The following is a 5,547-nucleotide window of genomic DNA, read 5'->3' as shown; positions in this document are numbered from 1 at the left end:
CTTCTTTTCTCTTTAAGAGGGAGGTTCTTTGACTCGGATGACTGTTGTCTTTTCTGTGTGTCGAATGCTGAACAATGAGATGTATTCGTTCTTCTTGATTTTTTAGTTTAATTTTCGACTTTCAAAAATCAAGAATTAGTCTTTGTTACGGTGTTCTTTACATCGTTTCCATATTCTTCACATTCTAATTTGTGTCATTTTAGCTTGTCCTGGAACCTGCATTTATATTGATTATATTGCTTTTTTCAGAGTTTAAAAAATTGAATGATTTCAGCTTTTTCTTAATTTTACTCTTTCTTTGGTTTGCAATTGATTTCATAAGGTAATAACATAAGGCAATTAATTTATTTTTGAATTAGCATGAAACCATATTGTCTAGCATATATACAACAAGGAAGAAGTATGTGTTGTTTTTGTCTTAATTGCAGTGATTAGAAATCGAATTGCAGTGGTTTTCGGATTCTTAAATTTGAGCATTTGCTTTCGCGATCTTTCGAATTCGCGATCTTTCTCAATCTTTTGAGAGTAGAATCATGAATTATTTGAGGGCAATTGATAGCCCTGTCCGTTTTTCCAGCCTATCAGTATTTTGAGAATCCTAATTCTTTTGGACTTTTTTTAACGTTGCCAAACGTTTTCAGTAAAATAATTATTTGCTGCTTTATGTTTGTCTTGCTGACAGTGGTTTAAATTTCACCAAATTTTAGATCAGACTGGGGAGAGTTAATGATTTAATACCAAAGTTAATGACTCCAGCTGCAATTAAGGTTTTGTGAAGTTATGGCGCTTCGAGTGGCTTCCGGAATTTTTCCGGCTATGTTTTTTTTCGTTTTCGCAATTTTTGTTACAACCATATGACGTCACAACCTCTTCAAATCTGCTTTTTGTTCATTTGTTAATGCAATTTCAACTGAAGTGCGTGCGTGACGTCTTTTTTCGTGCTTAGTGGAGCGAGTTTTTTCATTTGCGTGATTAAATTTTTGGTCCCACTTGACTTGCCTCACTCACAAAAATGACTTCCTCACTTTGAAAATGGTTTTTGTTTACTTTAATTCAAAGAGATAAGGTCAAATGGGTGTGTGCCACTCTAAATGAAGTTTATTAGAGAGCAGCTAATGGAGGCAGCAAAAACTTATACAGATTTTCAATCAAAATATAACATATCAGCCTTCAAGGAAAAGACGAATTTTTTTGGTCTTTCTTTTTTACTATTTTTTGAGACTGCAGATCTACAAAGCTATTGCGGATATATTCTGGCAATCTGCCAGCTATGTTTGTTTGTGCGTGTTCATATGACAAATTGGAAAGCTTATTGCCTAGCAACGAGTTCAATTTATGTCAAAAATTGATAGAATGAGAACGGTCGCATTGCTTCTTGAGACATGCATTACCCCTCATTCTAACAATGGGGTGTATATAAATAAATGTAATGTAAATACTTACACTGCAAATCGTTGGCCTAATGGCTCCAACATTTTGCTCAAATATGAATGTCTGCACTACGTGAGGAGTCTGCACAGATACAAAGCTGCAGATTCCCACTGCTCAATTCTGCTGTTAATATTTGTTTACTGCAGACCTATTTATCATGTATCGCTCCATGCTCAACTCACGCATAAATGCATTTTTTTCAGAGCGGGACATGTTCAAAAATCTTACTGAATAAATCTCTGATTGAAGAAAACGACGAAGTGCAATAGAGGTAGCCTATATGTTCTACTGTTCAACATTTAAAGCCTTGATGACAAATCAGCTCTCGCATTGTCATATAGGCTTCAAGCCTGGTGCAAAATGTATGTTATGATGGTTTTAAAATAGAACAAGAAGGCTTGGTAATGTGCGATCGCAAATGAGGTTCCCACCCCGCTCATCCACAATTTAGGCATAGTTGTCTACCAAATGATGAAGAGATAGAAAAACCCAAAAATTATTTTTGGGAATCCCAAAAAATCGAAAAAATAACAAGTATTTTTCAAAAAAAAAAAATGGTGTATGAACGAAAAGATAGCCTCCAAAGCAAATAATTTAGTGGAGTAAAAAATGATGCACTAGATTGATGATATATGCCAATATTAAGAAAGCGAGTTAAGACGAACAGCAAAATCAAACAACAACAACAAACATTAATTACATCAAAAACTTTGTCGGTTTTAAAATACAAACTTAATAACAAAGTCAACATACCGTGAGATAAAGCTGAAACTTAACAAAATAACTTATTAATCACCAGAAAAGATATGGGACTAGTCCGCAAAGAAGGTTTGGTAACAATTTAACAAAAAGAACAAAAACAGTAAAGTTTAAAAATTCGCTTTTTTAAAACAATTAACTTCAAAGTATTGAAAACCATTAGAAATCAAGTAAAATATCTTAAAGGTTTACGATTACCAATGTTTCTATAGAGGGGCGTTAAGGCCTGTCGTATTCAATTTTTTATGCGGCTAAAAAGAACAACAAAAAGACAACAAACAAAAATTCGATTAAAACTTAACAAGAAAGGGCTGTTGAAGCCGTAAAGCCATGTTTTGGCCCTCAAGTTACGTTAGATTGCTAATTCATCAAACGCTGCGTAGTAAGTGGCCTTTCATTAATGAGACTAGGTAACAAGTAGACAACAAAGAAAAGGGCAAAAAAGCAATACTTTTGATTTTTTTCCGAAACAAAATTACCTCCGAAGTAATGAAAGCCATTAATTACAAAATGAAATAATTAAATAGGTTCGTTTTTTCGTCCAAAGGAAATACTTGAGACCTGCAATAATCCAGAATATGTCGTGTGTCTAGAAAAAGGAAGTCAAATATGACAAAAATCAAATTAATTTTGTGAAAAACCGTTGTCGAAGCCAGTAAGGTCATAACGAATTCATCAAAATTTTTTATTTTGTGACACCAATCTCTTTTGACACCTTTCATTGACAGCAATAATGTCATATTTGACCTGAAATTAACGAGACTAGATAACAAAAGGACAATTAAAAAACAATTGCGAAGTTAAAAAGTTTCTTTTTTAATTTTGGGAAACAATTAATTTCAAAGTCATGAAAGCCATCAGCTATCTACTAATATAAGAATATCGGCTAATCTATTCTTCCATAAAACGCCAATAAAACATGTCATTATACCTGAAATTTCATACGACTAAAACGACAAAGTAAAAACGACAGTTGAAGACAAAATTAAAAAATTCGATTAAATTCTTCAAGAAAGAAGTGTCGAAGCCGTTGAATCGATCATCTATATTTTTCAGGATTTTAATATGTTCAATTGTGCCTGATTTTGAACGCTATTAATATGATATGAGAACTGTCAATGTTGTGATAATGTGACAAAACTAGAAAACGTGAAAAACTGGCAAATATCTAAAAATAAAAAAAATCTGAAATCAAGTAGTATCAAAGCCAGAAAACAATAATTTAAGGCTTAAAGCCGTAAAAGATATTTTAATTTAAATCAGTGGAAAGAAGAAGCATTCTTTCTTTGCGGCACTATGCTACAAGTTAAGCAAATTAAAAAACAAAATTGAAAATAGCATTAAGCCATTATTTATTTTAAAAATAATTTATTAAATAAATAATGGCTTAATGCTATTTTAAATTATTTTTATAAGTCAAAACAACCAAAAGCATTGATTAAAAACTAGATGCATTAGCTTGGAGTTTCTCCGGCAGCCAATTGGACCTATCAATCTTGATCTTGATTTGATGTGTTCTGTTCTTTAATTAATAAAAAAAAAGATCATTAAAAAAAAGGCCGACTGAATACAATCCGAATTCTTTTTGGGTTGTAGCAGTCAAAGGTAGGTCCAAAACTGAACCTGCTAATGTTTATCGTTCATTAGTAACACTTTATTTTGCGAATACTATAGATGATTTGATAGTTAAAAACTCAGAAATAAGTTCTGGGTTTTTGATAATCAACGAGTAAAGTTAGCAAAAAACGACAAAGCTTTCGTTACAGAGCACTTTCAACGGAAGTTGAAGTAGGAATAGCCCACTTTTGAGTCTACAAAGATTGTATTAGTATTGTTTGGGGGTGTGCTTCCGGAAAATTTAATCGAAGTGAACTAAAGAAGCTTATTTCGTGCTGTTTTTGAAGACTTAATTTTGAAATATTTACCCCATATTTTTGACTAAAAATTAAACCAAAATAATCAACAATACTTTTTTGTCTTTAAAAATAAAATCAACAACACTATTATAAAAAATTTCAACAAATTTTAGCGAAATTGGCGAAATTTTAGACAAAATTTCCGGAAAATGTGAATAAAAACAACGGAACTCACTCTGCTTTTCTCAGAAGTTTAAACCTCGATATTTGCCTGTAAAAATGATAATCAAAAAAATCTCTTGAATTCTATATTCTACGCTGGACGAGCTTTCTAATGATACCAGTCTCAACTATCGATCGGCGAAAATTGTCTGAACAAAAAAACCCATTTGAGTATATAGTTCCCCCCCCCCCCCTCAGGAGGTGTCGGAACAAAAACGGCGATGTTATTGTGATTGAAATGTGATTGAATTTCAATTGAATATTAATTATTTTTCAGCTTTGCTTATTTGAAAATGTAATTGGAGTAAGGTTTTGATTTAAGACAAACAAGAAGACTCATTGCAATACAATGAGTGCACGTTTTGTTTTGTCGAATACTAACAAACTGATTACGGTCGCGTGGTTTTATGGACCACGCATTACCCTTCAGTTTAACAGTTTATTTTAGCAGGTGGCCTTGATAATGTGCGTTAGTCCAGCAAATTCTCTCACCTGTCCAGTTTTTACCTTAAAAGGTGAAAGTGTTTTGTTAAGCTAAAATTTTTCACTAATTTTTGCAAAACAATATGCTTCTAATCAGCTCTCTATTGAAAACAAAGTTTTTATTTGACTCAGGATTAAATTCTCGAACGACGTTAATTGTGTTGCTATTTCAGAAAAGTTTGCTGCCCAAAACTGTTTGCTCCGACCCACATTGATGTTAAGAGCAAAATTTATTCGAGTGTTATTATGTTCAGTCGAATTTGTACGTGTCAATTTATTTCGCGGAGAATCCTGAATGTGGCGGTATTGGAGCTTTAGAAACCATGCAACGTCTTATTTTTCAGTTGGAGACGTTCTGAATATTGTTCTTTTCGAAGAGTTATCAAAGGTTTACTTACGTTGTTTTGCTAATAGGCTAATTTAACCTTTTTTTACTTGTGTATTTGTTCAAAATTTCAGTAAATTTGCTAAATCAACAACTGTTCATCTTGCTATTGTGAAATCAATTGTCAATTTTTGGCACTTTCAAGCAGAATTTTTGTCAATTTTTCCGTACAATTTTGCTTACTTTAAAAGTAAACTTAAACCTACAGCCATTGTCGGGATAGACTGATTTGAGGACTTTTTTCGACCATCTAGCAGAGGTACTGAGGGTAAAAGGTTAATAACGTTCTGTTCAAATTTTAACAATTTATCTTTTTTTCTAGGCCTTTTGCCTCTGATTTTGTTCATATGAGGTTCTTTGGAAGTTTTGAACAATTTCACTGTGAGTTTTCAACTGTCCGTCCTTTATGGT

At 32.6% G+C, this 5,547-nt stretch overlaps 1 long non-coding RNA gene across 1 annotated transcript; it reads left to right on the top strand.

The window, feature by feature from the left end:
- Positions 1-1,231: 1,231 nt before the first annotated feature.
- Positions 1,232-5,191, top strand: LOC142340828 (uncharacterized). Its single transcript, XR_012759093.1, has 2 exons — positions 1,232-1,702; positions 4,925-5,191. It is a non-coding gene; the product is annotated as an uncharacterized LOC142340828 (long non-coding RNA).
- The last annotated feature ends 356 nt before the right edge of the window (positions 5,192-5,547 follow it).

The sequence above is a fragment of the Convolutriloba macropyga genome, chromosome 6, assembly GCF_964194025.1.
Source record: "Convolutriloba macropyga chromosome 6, txConMacr16.3, whole genome shotgun sequence".
Classification (NCBI taxonomy): Eukaryota; Metazoa; Xenacoelomorpha; order Acoela; family Convolutidae; genus Convolutriloba; species Convolutriloba macropyga.
The sequence above is the reverse complement of the archived record's forward strand: the minus strand, read 5'-3'. Positions and strand labels throughout refer to the sequence as shown.